Source organism: Kogia breviceps, chromosome 19 (assembly GCF_026419965.1).
Source record: "Kogia breviceps isolate mKogBre1 chromosome 19, mKogBre1 haplotype 1, whole genome shotgun sequence".
Classification (NCBI taxonomy): Eukaryota; Metazoa; Chordata; class Mammalia; order Artiodactyla; family Physeteridae; genus Kogia; species Kogia breviceps.
In genome coordinates, this window is record NC_081328.1 from 42,192,439 (window position 1) to 42,214,181 (window position 21,743).

At 40.2% G+C, this 21,743-nt stretch overlaps 1 protein-coding gene across 2 annotated transcripts in view; it reads right to left on the reverse strand.

The window, feature by feature from the left end:
• The window catches only part of KANSL1 (KAT8 regulatory NSL complex subunit 1), a 191,351-nt gene extending 174,998 nt beyond the window's left edge, over positions 1-16,353 (reverse strand). The window contains exons 1-2 of one of the 2 annotated variants that reach the window (XM_067020920.1): positions 16,313-16,353; positions 14,596-14,734 (exon numbers count right to left, since the gene is read on the reverse strand). The gene's annotated coding sequence lies outside the window, so the exon portion shown is untranslated. The remainder of the gene's footprint in view (positions 1-14,595; positions 14,735-16,312) is intronic. The other variant, XM_067020921.1, reaches the window with a different exon arrangement.
• Positions 16,354-21,743: the final 5,390 nt, after the last annotated feature.

Here is a 21,743-nt window from a genome sequence, read left to right on the forward strand (position 1 = left end):
AGACTTCTGTAAAAGGGTAGTTCAAAGAGAAAAAACTTGGCATTGTCATTCCCAGTTCTACCTGGAGTATAAAGAAAACTGCCCTGGTTCACAAATACAGGATCTGAGAGGAAAAGTATGTGCTGAACAGGAAAGAATATGCTGATCAGTCAACTCATTTCCGAGCCAGATTGATCATTTTGTTTTTGCCCCTATAAATCAACAATTTATTTTTGTTTCATGGTCCAATCAATATAGGTGTGATTAGCAGATGAATCTGTCCCCTAGCAATCAACAGACTGATGTGATTAATGCTGGACTGGCATTCAAGTTCTAGTTCTACCACCAAGCAGCGACGTGACTTAGGGCAAATGACTTCACTGCTCTCAGTTTCCTCATGTAGAAAACAAGACAGCCTGACTAACATAAACCAAGGTTTCTTTTCAACTCTGAAGTTCAATGATTCAGAAGCCTGAAAACTACAATAGTAACAATGATGTGTGGTTCAAGAATCTGTGTGTTCAACACTACAAAACTTCTTTGAAGGGAACTGATATAAAAATTTAAATAACACAATAAATGCTTTCTCAAAAAAAAATTAGAACCTACTAAGACATACATATATAATAGAACTTGGTTCTAAATTATAATCAGAAACTGACATATATGACTCACTAGTAATAGAGATAAGAAACACACTTAACCAATATTCTGTAAAGTCAGGAAAAACTAAAAATGTATTATATGGTTACCCAATTTTAGAAGGAAGATCTAGACTTTGGCTAGATAAAACTAAAGTTATGTTTAAAAGGCAAATGTGTAATACAAAGCATAGAGATGGACTTTAAAAATACTTGACTGTAAGAAAGCAAAAAAGTCAGATGCTCAAACAAAATGTTTAAATTGCTAAGTAGTGTGGGGGGAGCAGAGGAAAGTAGGGGTGGGGAGAGGAGAAGGAAAATAACTTTTCTCAAAATACACAATAAAAATGAGGAAAAGCAATAAGATACCATAAATTATAGGATATCAGGAGAACTAAGGCCTATGTAGGCAAAACAACAATTAAAACCTTGCAAGAGGGACTTCCCTGGTGGTCCAGTGGGTAAGACTCTGAGCTCCCAATGCAAGGGGCCCGATCCCGCATGCATGCTGCAACTAAGAGTTTGCATGCCACAACCAAAGAGTCCGTGTGCCACAACTAAAAGATCCCGCATGCCGCAACTAAAGATCCCACATGCCAGCAACGAAGATCACGCATGCCGCACTAAGATGCAGCACAGCCTAAATAAAATAAATATATAAATATTTTTAAAAATATAATAAATAAATAAACCTTGCAAGAAAATGCAAAGCCACAGAGAGGTGGTTTAAATATATAAAAAGCCAGATGCTGAATAAAGACTGGATGGAGCACTTGATAAACAGGGTATAAACAGTGATAAGAGCAAGACAACTGACAGGCCTAACTGTAATTTGCTTCAATACTTACTGAAGAAGATATGAGGAAGAAATCTATTTCTACTTTAAAGCATATGAATCACTGACAGTGAATCAAATTCATCATTAAACAAACAAGATGCTTCCAAACTAATATATCAGATGTTAGGTAGTCATGAAGTCCCAAAGTACTCGCATTTTAAAAGAATTTATGTATAAAATTATAAAATTGCAAGGAAGAACCTACTGACAGTCATCTGAAAGAAGTGACCTCCAATAAGACACAAGAGGACGGAATCCAGATCTTTCCTTTTATCAACAACATTTACCCAGCCCCTTGCTCAACTCCTGTCATATTTTGGCACTCAATAAATATTTGCTGAACAAACATGAACAAAAACATGCCATCAATATAACTCCCATCTATTCAAGAGAAAGGCTCTGGCTGTGAGCTTCAAATCAGTCAAACTGGCAAACCTCTACTAGAGGATGAGATCAGAAGACATATCAGCATAAATAACCTTCTGAGGAAAAGACAAACATGGCTTCTAAAAGAAGAAATTACACCACACCAGTCTACCCAAATTCTCTGAGGAGAAAGTATGTGAATATAACTTATTTAGGCTTTTATAAAAGTCTTGATAAGAGTCTAAATAAAAGGCTATTTTTTAAAATTTTTTTTTATTTTTTGTGATATGCGGGCCTCTCACTGTTGTGGCCTCCCCCGCTGCGGAGCACAGGCTCCGGACGCGCAGGCTCAGCGGCCATGGCTCACGGGCCCAGCCGCTCCGCGGCACGTGGGATCTTCCCGGACCGGGGCACGAACCCGTGTCCCCTGCATCGGCAGGCAGACTCTCAACCACTGCGCCACCAGGGAAGCCCATAAAAGGCTATTTTTAAAAAGCCTGAGTGGCCACAGAGTTGAGACTATTTCCCGTGGGTAGGGTGTGGGGGTTTTTTTTTTGCGGTACACGGGCCTCTCACTGTTGTGGCCTCTCCGGTTGCCGAGCACAGGCTCTGAGAGCGCAGGCTCAGCGGCCATGGCTCATGGGCCCAGACGCTCCGTAGCATGTGGGATCCTCCCGGACCAGGACATGAACCCGTGTCCCCTGCATTGGCAGGCAGACTCTCAACCACTGCGCCACCAGGGAAGCCCTAGGGTGTGGTTTATGAGACTGACATACCGTGTACTGCGCAAAGGGGGCAGGTTTACACAGGGCATGACACATAGAAAACTATGGGTGGACGGATGCTGAGGTACTTCCCCGGGAAGTATAAGCAGACGATTGATCTTAGGTAATGTTTTAGAAATACTATATTTAACATTTTCATAAATTATATGAAAGGTATACAGAGAATTCCCCATTTTGCAGCTGGAATGATGAGCTTCCTGATAGTGAAATACTGCACTAAGTTGAAAAAATAAGGGAACTGAGAGGTGGAAAAAATTTTAAGTATATCAAATGAAAAATATTTGCAAAAACTAGGATGTATTTTCAGTTTAGAGAATACTTTGCAAGCATGAAAGGTGTCTAAATATCTGCAGGGCTGTCCAGCAGAAGAGAAACTAGAGTTGCTCCAGGCAGTTCCTGTGTAGACAAAATTAGGCCCAAAGTGGAAACTGCAGAGGGACACGTTTCAACTAACATAAGGTCAAGCTTTCTAAGCACCAGACCAGAACTAACTGAAAGGGTGATTCTTACTCTGAATTATCTCTAAGAGCCCACTGAGATACAAGCGCCTAAACTACTGCAGGCAGGAAAACAGCAGGTATTAACAGCATGCAGCATGGAAAAATGAAAATTAAGCATTTACAGGAAAAAAAATCTAAGTTGTACCTAAAGGATGCATGGCTTCTAGTTTAAAAAGAAATTTTTGAATAATTACAGAATGTTACCTAAAGACAATGTGATTTTTGTATGCAAAGCGGGGAGGGATTGCAAATTCTACTGCCAACAAGGAAAAGACTGTGAACAGAACGTATTTTCCTATCCTTCTAACAAATCATAATTTAGCTATATCTGAGATGCAGTTATGATTGGTTACCATAAATCCACAAAGGCAGAGCAATGTTGACAAAGATCCAGAGAAGTATACGTAAATGGAATGACTAAGAGGCTGAAGGAGACGTCACTGGAGATTACATTTTAAAATCAATCTTCAACTGAGAAATATGAAAGCCAAGGGGCACTATGATCAAAATCAGAAAATGTATCAATATGGTAAGTACTAATTTATTCACCAAATCTTGGTACAATACATTAAGCTTTTAAACTTGAAAAGGTAGATCTTTTTTTCCACAAAAGATAAAAAGAAAGTTGTAGAACATGTTATCACAAAGCAGTATTTAGGGTTAAGAATATACTCAAGAAGTATACAAATTTATGTATATTAAGTCCATTCTGGGCTCCTACAGAAGTGACATCTGAGGTGAGGCCTTAAGTTTCTGAGGTTAACATCTTATAAGATAATTGCCTCACATCAAAACATTCCTTGGTGCCAATTGAGACATGACAATTGGCTGACAGCCCCCTAACAGACTCAGTAAGGCTTGCTAGTATAGTTCTTTTTATTTTTATTACCATTTTAAAAATTTATTTATTTTTATTTTTATTTATTTTTGGCTGCGTTGGGTCTTTGTTGCTGTGCGTGGGCTTTCTCTAGTTGCAGGGAGCAGTGATTTCTCTTGTTGCAGAGCACGGGGTCTAGGCTCGCGGGCTCAATAGTTGTGGCTCACAGGCACTAGAGCACTGGTCAGTAGTCATGGCACATGGGCTTAGTTGCTCCGCGGCACGTGAGATCTTCCCGGACCAGGGCTCGAACCCGTGTCCCCTGCATTGGCAGGCGGATTCTTAACCACTGCGCCACCAGGGAAGCCCTATAGTTCTTTTTAGTCCTTTATCTATGTATGTACAGTTGACCCTTGAACAACACAGGTTTGAACTGGTCCACTTATACTCGGATTTTTTCCAATCCATACATACTACGCAATGCTCAATTGAATCCCTGAATGTGGAACTGCAGATACAGAGGGCCTACTGTAAAGTTATATGTGGATTTTCTACTGCACAGAGGTCAGCACGCCTAATTCTTGCATTGTTCCATGTGTGTAAAATATATATATATATGTGTGTGTGTGTGTACCTTCTTTATCTTTTATATATTTAGAATCCTTATATATCTCTATATCCTGAATTTTTCATTTATCGTATACTCAACATTCTAAGACATTAAAAGTTCTTTAAAAATAGTTTTATGGCTGTATAATAATTCACCCTTAAATACACCATAATTTACCCATTAATCTCACTGCTCATTCAAGTTTATTCCCAATTCTCACTTGTATAAATAATGCTACAATGAATATCTTTGTTCACAAATCTTTCTATATATCTCTATATTTTCCCCCTTAAGATAAATTCCTGGAAGTGGAATTACTGAGTTAAAAGACAGTTTAAGGTTTTTTGATATATGTTGCCAAAATACCTTCCAGAAAAATTGGGCCCAATGCACACTTCCACTAGCAGTTTTAGAGACTGCCCCCTCACTACCTTTGACCATACAGTTCAATTGCCAATTTGATAGGTTAAAAAAAAGTAGTATATCATTTTAATCTGAATTCCTTTGATTACTTATCAGAATAAAAATGTTTCTTATATGATTCTTGGTCATTTGTGTCTCTTCTTTGTGAACTCTGATCATGACCTTTGTCAGTAAGGCATTTTTACTTTCTTTGGGCCTTGACAAACTGAAAACCAGCTGAGATGGAGTCACATATCAGTGACTTCGGCTCCCCCTGCTGGCCAAAAAATTACTACCATGATCAAGACCTAGATTAAAGTACCACGTAGACTACACTTAAAAGCTTGCCATTTTCTGGGCCGTTGCTACAAACACAATTTATACACGGTGATAAAAGATAAAACATTATGTGTCTAAACCCATACTTAACAGAGCTGTGATGGGAAAAGAGAAAGGGGACACCTGATCACTAATGTTTAATGATTAGTGTCACAAAAAATGTTAAAATTATAATCAGTTCACCGTCAAATTACTACCTGGATGGAACATTACAAGCATAAAATGCATTTCTCTATACTTTTTTTTTTTTTTTTTTTTTTTTTTGTGGTACGCGGGCCTCTCACTGCTATGGCCTCTCCTGTTGCGGAGCACAGGCTCCGGACGCGCAGGCTCAGCGGCCATGGCTCACGGGCCCAGCCGCTCCGCAGCATGTGGGATCTTCCCGGACCGGGACACGAACCTGTGTCCCCTGCATTGGCAGGCGGCCTCTCAACCACTGCGCCACCAGGGAAGCCCTATACTTTATTTTTATTACTGTTATTTTTTTTTTATGGTCGCACCGCATGGGCGCTTTCAGTATCTTAGTTCCCTGACCAGGGATGAACCCAAGGCCACAGCAATGAAAGTACCCAAGTCCTAACCACTGGACCACCAGGGAAGTCCCTACACTTTATTCCAACAATGTTAAACATTCTAGTTGCCAGATGATACTGGCTGTCAGCACACTGGTTCTCTTTTTTAAAAGCAAAAATAAGAAAACAAAAACACCTATGCACCCTTCATCATTCAATGAACGACTTAAAAACAAAAAAACAAAATCCTCTTTGTAAACCCTTATTCCAAAGCTACAAAGCTGCTCACACTAAACAGATTGGGTCCTATAGTTCCAAAGGGTAAGGCCAGGATTGGCGAATGGATGTAACTAATTCAGCTTTCCCACTGATACCCTCTTAAAGATGCACTTCACAGGTTGGGCAGTGCAGTGCTCAGACCATTCATTCATTCAACACACATTTACTACATGTCATCTCTTTGCAAGCAGTGATGATGAAAGACAGAACACAGCCCCTACTCTCAAAGAACTTGGAGACTAGCTGCGTGGAGAAGCAAACCTGCAATCACTGTACAACAGAAGTGCTAAGGATGCAGACACAAAGGCAAAGCCTGGGTACATAGGAAGCTCTCCACGTTAGTTAACTGTTGTTACTACACCTCACTGTTATTAAAGAATTAGGACAAGTATGTTTCTAGAACAGGGCAGGAGGTCACTTTAAACAGTGGCAACTGCTTGTGTGAAGGCTCAGGGGCAAAAGAGCAACAAGGTGTACAGAAGGAACTACAAACAGCAGCTCAACGCTGCTGAGCGCAGAGAGCTCAGGGAGGAGCAGAGGAAGTGATCTGGGCCAAGGGCCTGTGTGCTTGGCAAAAGTGTTTGAACTTCACCTCGAAAGCCAGGTAAGCCATGGGGAGGAAACATATGGTCATATGTGGAGACCATTTAGCACTGGGAAAAACACATTTGCAGATCATCAGTATATGGATGTGGGACTCATACAGAGTGAGACACAAACTTATCTAAGATGTCACTCAGGAACTACATAGGCTGGGAGGAGAGAAGGCCAAGGCAAGGCAAACACTGACTGAAAGAGAAAAAATGTCTGCACAGAAAACTGAGAAGGAACAGCCAGAGATGACAGTGATGACAGAAAGAGCCAGCGCTCAGATCATCTGTACTGTACTGGGTGCCAGGCACTCATCTATGTGCTTTTCATGTATTAATTCATTTCTTCCTCACGACAGTCCTGTAATGTTAAGTACCATTATTTTTAATATTATTTTTCTCGGGCTTCCCTGGTGGCGCAGTGGTTGAGAGTCCGCCTGCTAATGCAGGGGATGCGATTTCAAGCCCCGGTCCGGGAGGATCCCACATGCCGTGGAGCGGCTGGGCCCGTGAGCCATGGCCGCTAAGCCTGCGTCTCCGGAGCCTGTGCTCCGCAACGGGAGACGCCACAACAGTGAGAGGCCCGCATATCGGAAAAAAAAAAAAAAAATTATTTTTCTCATTTTTCAGGTGAGGTAATTGAGGCACAGAGAGGCACACAGTAAGTGCAGAGCTGAAATCTGAATCTAGGAGACTCACTGAAGAGTCCATGTTCTGTATCACAACTCTACAGTGCCTTTCAGAAATGATGACAGGAAGCCAGGAGGGACACCACCACCACAGCCGGGGAGAACGGTCCACGGCGTCAAAGACCTCAAGGAGGCCTCAAAAGATAAGGGCAGAAAGGGATGACTCTGTAAGGGCAGGTACAGTGGAACACATAGGAAGAAGCTACACAAATACTTCATTGGCAAAGGGACCAGTGGTCGCAGTTCAAGGGTTTTGCGTTCGTAAAGTGAGAGACTTGAGTGTGTTTATAAGCTGAGGGACAAGAGCCAACAGGGAATGGGAGGGTGAAAATGGGTTGGGAAAAGGTACAAATGACAGCCAGAGGTCCCTACAAGGAGGAAAAAAGCAGCCCAAGAGACCAGAGAGGTGGCCTAGTATAAGAAGAAACAAATACAGGGACAGTATTGGGCCCAAGAAGAGTCCCTTCCCTGACAGGATCTGTGCTCTATGACCGAAGAGGCAAAGTCACTGGGGGAAAGAGGTTTTCTTTGTAAGCAAGGCAGATGTTCCACTTCTGAAGAAGCCCCCACAGTCAGATGCCTTTAGAGGGACTTCCCTGGTGGCGCAGTACATAAGACTCTGCGCTCCCAATGCAGGGGGCCCAGGTTCAATCACTGGTCAGGGAACTAGATCCCACGTGCATGCCACAACTAAGGAGCCCGTGTGCCACAAACAAGGAGCTGGCAAGCCGCAACTAAGGAACCCACAAGCTGCAACTAAGGAGCCCACCTGCAGCACCTAAGGAGCCCACCTGCAGCACCTAAGACCCGGTGCAACCAAATAAATAAATAATATTTTTTAAAGATGCTTTTAGAATTGTAACATTAATTTATATTCTTTATTTGATTCTTTTACTCCTGTTTTCACTCTTATCTAGCTTTCATTAAATTATGATCTAGATTGCAAACATTTCACAAGATGATTTCTAAGCAAGAAAAAAATCTAGCAAAAACTAAAATCACTAGACTATTCAGAATGAAAGATAATTTTTTTAAAAGATAATATTTTTCCATTTCTTCAAGTCAAGTACGTGAATATACTCTCTGAGCTTCCAGAACTTACTATGGCTACACCCATTGTCCTCTGGAGCAAACCAGCCAACATCCTCTGGAGCAAACCAGCCAACAATGCCCAGAGCTGCTCTCCGGCTCACGGCTTGACTTCTCTCCCCAGCTCTGCCTCAGCCTGGTCAGCACTCTCTCTGGCCTAGTCAAATGGCCTCTCGGACCACAGTCGAAACAGTTATCCAATATCATGAACTCCTTCACTTCAGAATAGAGAGACAGGAGAAGGAATTTGGGAACTAGCCTCTGATGACAACTAACAAAGAAATTTCAAAACACATATTTATCTAAAGCAGTCCCAGACCACTGTAAAAATCAGATGAAAGCAATGGACCCTTCCTCTCCATAAAATGCACACAGGCAAAACCACATCATTTTTTATCGGACTGTCAAAAAGCTGTCATCTTCATGTTATCTTATCCATAGAAAAGTCCCTCCAGCCATCATTAAAGATCTATTTACTCTTCCTTGGCAAATAATTTATATAAGCTTAGTTTGCTGATATCCTAACCTACCACAGAAAGAAGGCATTAAAATAGAGGGGAGAGTTTCTGGAGGCTGGAACAAGGCCAGTAACAGCCAGATACTAAGGTAGGAGATCAGGTAAGTAGATAATCACAGACTAAAGAAAATGAAGACCAGCCCGAGAGTATGTAATACGTGCACACTACTCCATGAATACAGTTTATTTTACGGCCTCCAAAGGCACGTTACATTTCAGCACAGTACAATAAGTGATGGGCATAGTGTAGATCTTCCGTAATTTTGAATTATTATTAAAAAATAAAATTTTGTTCAGAACACTTTTTTTTTTTTTTTTTTAATTTGGCCGCGTGGCTTGTGGGATCTTAGTTCCCCAACCAGGGATCAAACCCAGGCCCTCCGCAGTGACAGCGAGGAATCCTAACCACTGGACCACCAGGGAATTCCCCAGAGTGCTTTCTTAAAGAAGCAGAAAAGCATATAATACCTTTCAGAAAAATTTTCACCCAAGTAAACTTTTAAAGTTGTAACACTAGTTTCAGGAGAGGAAACCATCAAACAAAGGTACATACAGGCCATCTGAGAAAGGTAAGATTTTAAAACAAAACAGAAAGGTCAGCAGCAGCCAGATTATCATGAGTCTATATGCTACATCAAAAAGGTTGAACTTTACCCTAAAGGCAAATAGGAGGGGAATGGAGGCCGAGGGAGGGCCAAATCAGTCAGGCCAGAGAAGGAACTTCCTCAAGGTCCTGCTATTTCTGGAATGACCCATACTGTCAACCCCCCAAAGAAGCTAAATGCTGGAGTATAACCATGCCGGCTTCTTCAAGTATGGCATCTGACTGAACATAAAACATCTCTTTATTCACACAGAGAAGGTGTTAATTCCACATTACTGAGTATCCTTAGCTCCCCAACCCCTCGAGAGAGATACCTGGGCTTAATTCTTACACAGTAAGGAAATCCCAAGGTTTCATCAATTTCCACAAAGGATGAGACATGGAGAACAGACTGTAATCTTGACCTTAATTTTTCAAATCAGAATTTTACTGATAGCTAAAAGAAAAAGAATATTACCACCTTCTAAAGTTTCAATTTTATATAAATCTAAAGCTTCAATAACAAATTCTATATATTAAAGACAAATGAGATAAACAAGGTCCTACTGTATAGCACAGGGAACTACAGTCAATATCTTGTAATAAACAATAATGGAAAAGCATCTGAAAAAGTGATTCAGTTATGTATCACTTTGCTGTACACCAGAAACCAACACAACATTGTAAATCAACTATACTTCAATAAAAATTAATTTTAAAAATTAAAAAGACAAATGCATGAGACATCTAAAGAAATAATCTACTTCTTTAAATCATGTGACCAATTTGCACCAAAATTTTCATTTCCTATGTGTAGGTGTTGACGGTCTGCTACCCATGATGAGTAACGTTAGTCTATAGGGCTGACGAGGCTAATGGATGTTGTCATGGGTTGAATTTTGTCCCCCACGAAGAAGATATTTTGTACTCCTAACCCCTATTACCTCAGAATGTGATCTTAGTTGGAGAAAGAGTCTCTACAGAGGTAATCAAGTTAAATTGAGCTCATTAGGATGGGCCCTAATCCAGTATGACTGCTGTCCTTTTAAAAAGGAGAATTTTTGAACAAAAAAGACACATACACAGAGAGAACTGTGTGTACAAGACTGGAGTTATGCTGCCACAAGCCAAGGACCTACCAGATGCTAGAGGAGAGACCTGGAAGAGATGCTGCCCCAGCACCTTCAGATGAAGCATGCCCCTGCCCTCAGACTTCTAGCCTCCAGAACTGAGAGACAATACATTTCTGTTGTTTAAGCCACTTAGTTTGTGGCACTTTGTTATGGCAGCCCTGGCAAACAGATGTCATGAAGTAAATTAGCAGCTTGTGTTTATTGAGTACATACCAAGTGTTATTCTAAGCACTTCACATCAACAAACTCATTTAGTCCTTACAAAATCTACCCTAGGATCTAGGTACTACAATTATACACTTTTCACAGATGAGGACACCAAGTCTCTAAGAGGATGAGACACTTGCCCAACATCAGGCAGAGCCCCCAACTATGACCACTAGCTATAAGGAGCTATTATGTTTAGTAATTATTTTAATAACAGTAGTAGTTCACTAAGCCAAATCGCAGATATAATATACACAAAGATCCTCTGAAGTAAATGTTAATTTCATTTCCAGTACAAAGGAGGACCCTGAACCTCCAATTTTAAAATTTCTTAAAATTGCCCCACATTACATAACCAAGAATGTGATAGTGTATCTAATTGCCAACTGGAGGGAATAAACAATGCAAATCTTTTTTTTACTAACACTTTAAGAGCAAGTGAAATTTTTTAATGCCTGCCTTGCAATTCAATACTAGAAATATAAACCTATAAATTTGAAATTCTTCAAGATCCCAGGAGAAAATGTGCCCTAGATTACAGTCCCCTTTGTATATGCATCCTTTCAACCACTGTTCAAGAGCTATCTGCCCTCTCATTTGTGGCCCCTTGACATTTCTCTGACTTCCAGACACAGAAGAAGAAAAGATGTAAGGATTGAAAGATTTTTAAACATTTTTTGTATTTTTTGATTTTGATACAAACATCGGAAAGTGTGAAAAAAATATATAATACAGCAAGAAGTCTTCTTCCCACTCTGTCCCCTACCTGCCCAGTTTCTAGACTTAACAGGTAATCAATGTCATCATTTTCTTGTTTATTCTTCTGAAGTTTTTTATGCATATACAACAAGCCAATACAAATTTTCTTTTCTCCCTTCTTTTTTTTCAAAAAACACAAAGGGTAACATATCATACACACTTTTCTGCATCTTGCTTTTATCGCCTAACCATTTATCTTGGAGATCTTTCCATATCTTATTGAATCATATTTTAATTATGTCCTTTTGTTTGTCAAGAATACTTTTTACTTGCTTTCATCATAGTTCAGTCTAGCACACAAGGCACTAGCACACAGGCAACCAGCAGTCCCTGAGAGCTACCTGAGACAACTGATGGTGGCACCATATCACACACCAAAGACCTTGTATCTCTTCTCTCCATCTCATCTTCACTTTGATCTTTTCTCCAACTCGCCCAACTCTCCTCCTCCTCCTCCTCCCTGTTCTTCTCCCATCGCACACATACCCTAAACCCTGACAACTGTACATAAAAACACCAAACATCACTGATACTGCTTAGTCATGGCTAGCAATAAAAGAGCTGCAGACCCCTGATATAGAGAAAGGGGTAAATAACTCCATGGGAACTAATTAACAAGAGTGCCTTAGGGACTTCCCTGGTGGTCCAGTGGATAAGACTCCTCACTCCCAATGCAGGGGGCCCAGGTTCGATCCCTGGTCGGGGAACTAGATCCTGCATGCATGCCACAACTAAGAGTCCGAGGGCCACAACTAAGACCCAGCGCAACCGAAATAAATAATTTTTTTTTTTTTTTTTAAAGAGTGCCTTAAATTGAGGAGTTTTTGTTTGGAGTTATTTTTCCTTTGTTATTTATGTTTCTTTTTGTACTTTGATTCTTGAAAAGGGTGAGTATTGGCACTATTTTCTATAAGCCTGGGAAAAGAAATAAGCACATACTGAGGTCTAATGTTTAAGTAATGCTTTATAGAACTAGAGTTCATTCTGAAATAAGATAATCAGAAACAAAGTGTAAGAACTACAGAAAATAAATATCTTGGCTCCAAAGTATACATTTTAATTAGCCTAACTTTTTTTTTGACTTAAAAATAAGCAGTTGCAATCTGAAAACACATTTCAGAAACATTTTAAAGGTATTCACAAATGAAAAAGAGAATAAAGTTTCCTCTCTCTTTTTTATTTTCCATCCTGCAAATTCAATGCTATCCTCTTCCCATCCCCCCCCCAAAAGTGCCTTTTTCCCCTGCCCAGATCAAACACTAGTTTTTAAGAGTTTTTTTAAAGTCATAAAAGGAAGAGGAAAATGTTAGCAAATAAAAAATTTGTTTAGACTCAGAAGAGGTCTTCCATTGATCAAAGGGTTAAATTAAGGCAGTCACATAACTACATTCTTAAGTAGTTAACAGGTGGTAACACACAGTATGGAGCACTGACTTCACTCTGTATTCCTGTCATTCCAGAGGGCTTTGGTGCAACTTCAAGGGTTAGTGTAGAACTTGCCCAGGTTCAGAGATTTAGAGGTAAAATATCATATATAGAGAAATACAGATATCTGTATCTATAGATATATAGATATACAGACCTTAAAAAGCAGGCCTCTATGTATCTAATCCATTAGTTAAAACTGTAAAATAAAAATCTAATATATTGATCCCCAGTTCCTTGGGTTTCTACGGAACTAGAACCTGTGGATATCCCCTTGCCTGCTTCCTAAAGACAACAAATGCCTCCAGGTCATGGCACTAAACACTCAATACCAAAGAGAAATATTCTTGTACAAGGTCCTCCAGTTCCTATAGGTTCAGGACTTCTGGCTGGGTTTCCCAAGCAACCCCTCCAACTATACAGGAAGACTGGCTAGAAAAACTGTGTCTCTCTGGCTTCCTTTATACTAATATAAGCACTCCTCATCCAACAACAGCAGCTGGAACATAAATGAAGATGAGAACTCAGTCTACATTTACCTAAAGATTTCCCACAATCCAAATATTTAGTTTACACAGACTGCATTAATATCTGATTTATTCACTGCATTAATTTGGAATTCCACAGGACAGATTACCAGACAACAATCTTAACTACACTAGTATTTAGCTCTGAAGGAAGCAACCTGTGCCACCCCATGAAACTGGTGGGGGGCTTCCATCACTCCTTATCTTTCCCCATCCTTCCTCCCATTTTCCTCCCTACGTGTATCTGAAGCTTTGTCCTCTGCTTAGGCCTAATGGAGACATATATGTACAAGAACTTGAAGTAGCCAAGAGACTGGAGAACCACTACATCACTGAGAGCTTTTTCATGTAAAGATCATCTGCCCACAATGCCCCCAAAGAGGTGCATCTTGTGAGATGAAACATGGCACAAAGTGCTACCTGTTGAGAAAAATGGTGTAAATTCGCATGCAAAGGACCAGGGAATAACAGGAGAACTCTCCAACAGAGCTATACACATAAACTAACAGGTCTTAGAATGTTCTAACATACTAAATGAAGTTTCAGAGTAAATAAATGGCTAGTGACACATCTTTTGTAACACATGAATCAGCTACAGATTTGCGAGAGTGGGACACACCCTAGCACCTATGATACTAAAGTACCTGTTTGAAATTAGACCTGGCTGTCTGAATTGCCAATCCATCCTACTGAGATTGGAACAGAATTTTACAACTACATGGGTTGTCATAATTTAAAGTTAAAAAATAAACACATCATTTTCATGGAAATTAATCTGAGAGCTTCATTAATATTTTAACACCAATAATTAAGAACAGTAGCAATACAAAGTAAGGAGTACTTCATCAGTCCTAGGAAGCAAACACAACAGTTTCTTTCAGGGGAAAGGAATGTCGGGTAAGAGGGTTGAAGAACTGCAAATTCAAGAACTAGAAAATCCTCAATTGTAAAAAAAAAGAAATAATATGAGGCCTTTAACTTAAAAAAAAAAATACAAGCACATCTTACCTTAAGAAGCATCCAAGTAGCATTCATAGTGTCAGGAACAGCTCAGACAATACTCAGAAATGAGCGAGAAGGTAGTCTTAGTAATCCCCCAGTCACCAAGTATGAGCAGGTAGGAAAATCCTTCGTTTCAAGAAGGTATCTGAAAGAGAGGACTTGCATTTAGACTAAAAATAATCAAAAAGAATAAGCAAATAGTTTAAGCTATCTGGACAGAGATTTGAAGTACTGTTTGCCTCACCATCTTAAAGAGATGTAGAAAATACCATCCCCTTTGGAAAATGACAAATGTGTGTGGTATAGGTATCTCCATATGTAGGTAGAAATATATTTTTCCATAAAATTGGATTAAATATATAACACATTTTAGATAATATAAAATTGTTTATCAAATAATTAGAATGCCAAAACCATTTTTCCCAGATAAAAAATTATTATCCAGGGTACTTCATAAACACTATTAAAAAATGATTTGTTAACTGATCACCTAAAAAAGCCCCTTGTCACGTTTAGTTTTATTTAATAAATTAAAACCTCTCTGATCATTCTGATTGCCCTAAATTTTCTTGAGTTTAAGTTGCAGAGCCCATTCTACATGAAAAGTAAAATCCATTCTTGACTAAAGTGCTACAAACAAATAAGACTCTTCTTTCCTAGAGTTCTTTAAAAGCAAACCAAACAACTTAATTTTGAGGATGAGAGGGAAGCAAGTTTGTCCGGAGGTAGGAGGATGGATTAAATGACCTCTTGTAGGATCCTTGCCCACGTCCTAGGCCTGAATGAAAATTCCAGCTTAACCAGTTACTGCTTCGCTTAAAATGGAGGCTTGCCCCAGTAGGGACAAAAATAACAGCACCCACCTCTGTAAAATAAATTTCAAAAAATTCAAAGAATATACAGTACCCTCATTTTTAAGAAAAAATTAAAACCTCTGGAGTGGATGTTCTTCCTATGCGTTTGTCACTTCGGCTTCGAAGACTTGGCATCACTTTCCTTACCGCTCGTCGGATTTTTTTTTGGTGGGGGGTAAGGTAGGAGGGATTTTGACTCTTGACCCAAGTCTCGGAAGGGCTTAAGAGCCCCTCCATGATCCCTACCGCAAAAGCCAAGGGGCGAAGAGAAAGGGGAGAGCCCGAGTTCCCACCCCTCCCCCCACCCTGGACCCCAGTCCCAAACCGACCCCCCTTCCCACAGTGGGGGGACTCCTTCTGCCCCAAACCCATTGTTAGGGAGGGGGCGAAAGGGAGAGTGGGCTCATGGCAGGGGCGCCTGCGGCCGTTGCCCCGGCTCGCTTTAGGAGGGGGCGGCCCGAGGGATGCAGCTTCCCTTCCTCTCCGCGTCGGTCCGTCCCACCTCGGCTCGGCCTGGCGCCCCGGGCTCTGCTCGGCGCCCCCGGCCCCGGGCCGGGCCCAGCCCGCTCCCAGAGCAACAGGCCCCCAGCCCCTCTGCCCGCAACCTGGGGCCCAGGCCTGCGGGTGGGCGCGGGGCGAGGGTCCCTGTGCCCCACACACGCGTCCCCGCTCCCCCAGCCCAGCCGCTTCCAGGGCCCTCGGCGGCGCCCGCTCCCCGGGCCCGTCGGCCCCCCGCCTCCCGGCCGAGCAGCCCCCCCGGGTTCCCGCGGTCGGGGCCGCCTACCCTTCCCCACCATCACCCCTAACGACTCGTGCCCCCACCCCTCGGGCACCAGTGCCAACGGCGGCTCCCCCGGCCCCGGACCTACCTGCACGGCTCAACCAAGCCTAGAAGTGGGGGCGGGGAATCTTCCGCCCTCCTATGTCTCTCATTGGCCCTTCCGGGGAACATCGGGAGCGCCATTGGCTTGTGGAGGATGTCCGTCAGAGCGGTGGGGCGGGACAAGCGGAGAGGGATGCTGGTGCCTCGGCGTCTCTGTCTCTGGGTATCTCTCTGTCTCTGTCTCGGCTCTTGGAAATGAGAGACATTTGGATGAGAGGACTGGAAAGGGGCCTCAGGTGGAAGGAATAGAAATAGGAATCCTGAGAGCTTCCCACGAGTCTGCCACTCCGAACCCCCTACCTAAGTCCCCTTGAGATCCTCTTACCCATCACCCCCAACCCCGGCCCCTCACCCTTGTAGGTTCTTCATCCAGGAAGCAATGTGATGAAAACTCGAGGCCGGAAGGCCACAGAGGGAGATTTTATATAGGTGTATAAAATATACACATACAAATATTTATATATAAAGTCAACCAGATATAAGGTCACTAGGGCCTGGAGAGGGAAGGGCACACATCTCACAGGCAAGGAAGGACTTGAGATATAGACAAAATAAGAAAGAATCAAAAATCACTCTAAGAGCTGAAAACAGTGGTTTCTTCCTAGGAGGGGAGGTGAGGCGACCCGGTGGGAGGAAGACTTACATTTCACTGTATATCCTTTTGTGTCCTTTGATTTTAGTACCATTCACAAAGATTCCCATTTTTTGAATTTAATTAGCTTAAATTTTAAAATAATTCTAAGGTTGCAAAACCAGGGGGACAGATAAGATGGTCATTCAGGCAAAGTGGGACAACATGCATATTTAGAGAGGAATTTTAGTTTTTAATATGTTCAGTTCCAGATACCACTGGTAAACCAAGTAGAGGTGTCCCAGAGGCAAGTGGAGTTAGGAAACTTGGGAGAGGGTGGATAATCTGGACTAGGGGAGATTTGGAGTTCTCCACCTAAATATGGTTGGTGATCAATGACATGCTAAAGGATAAACTCCCCATAGAAATGGAAAAAGACACCCACAGTAAGGTCAGGAGAGTGAAAAGAAACAGAAAGAGGGTCAGTGAGACAAGAACAGAATAGTGAAAAGGTATGAAAGTTAAGGGAGGAAGGGTCTCTGGAAAAATAAAATAATAAAACTATAAGAACCTCACAGGTCTTACGACTCACTTCAGGGACCCTCTTTAGGCTCATTCAACAAGAATGAAAACTTGCTGTACACCTGAAACTAACACAACATTGTAAATCAATTATACTTCAATTTTTAAAAAGCTTTTAAATTAAAAAACAAAAAGAATGAAAGCCAAGAGAATACTCAAAAAGCAGAGTTCTTAACTTTTTCATATATGCACTCTTCTCAGAATGTTTTTAAATGCATGACAGATATACACAGAAATTCAAAGGAAACCAATTACATTAAAATACAATTTTCAAGATATTTTTTAAAGTGTAACATAGCAATATATGTGCTTTGTATTAAATCTATTAAATAATAAGATCTAGTGGCAGGCCTAAAGACCACCATAATTTTGAGGTGGTAAATGAGTAAAAATAATATTTTAAGATATCCACAACTGTCATCTAATAGGAAAATACCTGTGATTTCTATTGGTGACAAGATCACAGGTACTGCTAATACTACTTGGTTTGTTATCTCCATTCATAATTGAAGGAAATACTAATTTCCTGTTTTTAATTTTCTGTTAGACTTTTGCAAAAATACAGGCATATTACCTTTTCCTGATCCAAGTTCGTGGATTTCCTAATCTATGGACCCCAGGTTAAGAAATCCTATCGGAAAGAAATCATTCTTCCCCTACCCACATAGGGATGTGACCCTGCTTCCCCCACCTCCATCTCTGTCTCTCTCTTACCCTTCCCCACTTGCTCCAAGCACCCTCTGGTTCCCAGTCCTGCCTGCAGATGTCTGACAGCTCTGTGACACTAAGAACGGGGGTGGTGAATGAGGGTTGGAGGAAAGATATATATACACCTTATCTGTCTTCAAAGAAAAAAGAGAAAGCTCTGAGGTGTATTGCAGAGGAGCCCAGGATGGGGTATCATTCACTACCAAGAGAGAAAACAAATTATAAAAAGAAAACATCTTTATCAATTAAGAAAGAATCTTTTCTCTGAGTTTATTAATATTGCTCAAATCAGCCCTAGAGAACACCTGCAATTCAGTATCTTATTTCATAAATCTGTAAAATTGGGCAAAAAATAGTAACTACCTCCTAGGGGTTTTGCGAGGATTAAATTAGTTAATACATACAATGGATTTAAAATAGTGCCTGACACAGGCTAAACACTCAGGTTTTAACTATCTTTATTATTATATTTGACATGCTGCTTTCCAGCGCATTCCATGAACATTTCTGGTAAGATTATTTGTATTAATGACATATATAGTAGCAAACTGAGTGCTAAGAAGGTTAGCCCAGAACTCTTGCTTTTCATTTAAATGCTTCAAAATTAGAATACTCCATTTTTTCCAGGTACATTTTCATTCCTCTAGGGGGGAATAACATCAGTGTCTCTTTAAAGGGATTGTAAACTTGGAAAAAAATATCTGGCTACTCGTATTACAAAGGGCTAATTTCCATAATGCTGTATATAAAGACCTCCTACAAATCAATAAATAAAGCCCAGCAATCCTTGTATACTGCTGGTCGGAGTGTAAACTGGTACAGCCCCTTTGGAAACGACTTTGATATAATCCAGTAAAAGTTAAGATATACATACTCTATCAGAGCAGTCCCACTACTACATATATGTTATTAGGGAATGCAGAATTTCAAGTGTCAGGATGACTCTACAAGAATATTCATAGCAACGTTGTTCCTCAGTGACCCAGAAAGGAAACATCCCAAATGTCTACCAAACATAAATGGTTAAATTGTGATATATTTGTACAGTGAAAATTAATAAATGATGGTTATATTCAACAACATGAATAAATTTTGGTAGAGGTAATATTGAACACGAAAGTAAGATACAAAAAATATATCTAGTATTATCCCATTTATATAGAGTTTAAAAGCAGGCAAAAGTAAACTATATTCTTTAGGGATGCATAGTTAGGAGGTAAAATAAGGGAAAAAAAGGAAATGAACACAATAAAAGTCAGGAGAGCTGGTCGGGGGCAGAGGAGTTTTGTTTGATTGGGAGTAGGGGCTGGCAGTGTTTTACTTTCGATCAAGTGACAGGTACACAAGTATTTGCTCTATAACTATTTATTAAAATGTACCCCCAAAACGTATATATTTTTTCTGTATGTATGTTATATTTCACAAAGAAAATATTTTTTTTAATCTCTAGAAAACAATGGACGAAAGATACGACAGAAATTTCACATAAAAGGAAAATAAGAATGGTTCTTAAACAAATGAAAAGATGCTAAACTTTACTAAATGACTTGCATTTAAAACTCCACTGAGGGAATTCCCTGGCGGTCCAGAGGTTAGGACTCCGTGATTTCACTGCTGAGGGTGAGGGTTCGATCCCTGATCAGGGAACTAAGATCACCTGAGGTATGACCAAAAAAAAAAAAAAACAAAAAATAAAATTCCACTGAGATACTAACAGGTCATGAAGACAACGCTTGCTAACATATTGTGTTGGCAATGGAGAGGGGATTAGCCATGTTTTTCATCACTGGTGAAAATATAAGTTGTTCCAGCATCTATGGAGGGCAATTAGGTAATAGCCATCAAAATTATAAATGCAAATAACGTTTAATTCAGCAATTCCATCCCTAGGGATTTATTCATTCATTCCTCAAATATTTATTTAGCACCAACTATGCGGCAGGCACTGTTTTATGCTCTAGAATTTATCTTCTATATTCTATGAAAAGTCTGGGAACATGGGGCTGTTTATTATTATCATAGAGTTACTCACAAGAACGAAGGCTTGAATCTCAACCAGAGAATACAATTAAGATTATATCAGAGCACATTAAATAAAATGAAAAAAGTGTAATAAATGTTTCCCTACTTACAAATCTTTAGATAATCTGTGTATACACGGCTATTGGTTTGTTTTTGAAACATTGTATAGAGAATAAAATTTAAATGCACTTCATTACAGGAATGGTTAAATAAATTATGATTTGCATCCTGCTCTGTCACCAGTGCTGTCTTCATGGGCGTGTGAGCTGTGCAGTCACACAGGGTCCCACTCTCGGAAGGGCCTCATGATTTGATGTTGCCTCTTGAAGCAGAGGAGCTATGAACAATTTGAGTGTCACCATTCCTTGCCACCTCATTCGCAAATAGCATCTGTGATGTTCCATGAGCACAGAATTCTGGTGGACTCATGATGCATGAGAAATTCAGCCAATTTGTACAAGGTAAGTGTGTTACATGTATGACTGAATAAGCACTGAGAGGCCATGCTTTCCTTTTGAACTAGAACTTGCTCTGAAGCCAGAAAGAAGACGGTTTTCTAAGAAACATTGAAGACCCAGGAGCTATATCATATCATTTCTTACTTGCGTTACTTCTCCGTGTTAGCCAATCACTTATGCTGAAAATGATGACAGAGAAGGAAGAGGCAACAAGGCAACCCAGAGTTCCCTTTCCTTTCAGTCCTTCCTTGCTTATCAGGAAGCTGAAAGTAAAGTGTTGGTAGAATGTGCACATATCAAGAAGTGAGATCAAAACATTTGAGTTCATTTATCCAGAGTTCCCATTGTTCTGGTAAGAATAAAATAGACGTGTGAGTACAAGTTACAAAATACAAATTGTAAAATTTCGGTGATTCAACATAGGAGTTAAATGCTCTTTAAAACTGGCATTGCACAATATGAAGAAGGATGGTAAATTTCATAATAACGATTTAAATTTAAAATTTTTCTTTACTTAGATGACATTGAATAGCAAATAAAAAGCACCATGGTGAGACAAGTTAGAGACCATGAAAGAATGGAAAAAGCTGTATATTTGATTGCCTTTAATGGTACTTTGCCCCTGCTTTTTGAATAAGGGATCCACATTTTCACTTTGCACTGAGCCCCTCAAATTAGATAGCTTGTCCTGTTCTTCACTCATGAATTTTGTGACATTGGACAAGTTATTTAAACACTCATCTCTGCAAAGTGGGAAGAACAATCATACCTAACAGTATTGTTGAGAGGATTAAATATGCTAATAAGTAAAACTCTTAAAGTTTAGCTATTTTATATTTAATATTATTTTCATTATAGCTGTGTTGCTATTATCAAATAGACAATAGACGAGTATCTAGTCTTAAAAAAGAAAGAGGAAGTCTTTTTTTTACTACATGTACTGCTAGAGAGTGGTCTCCAAAATATACTAAGTGAAAAAACAGAAAAAGGTGTCAAACAATGTTTTTGACATGCTTCCATTTGTGTAAGGAAGGAGAGAAAACAAAATGTCTTACATATGTACTTGCATACACTTA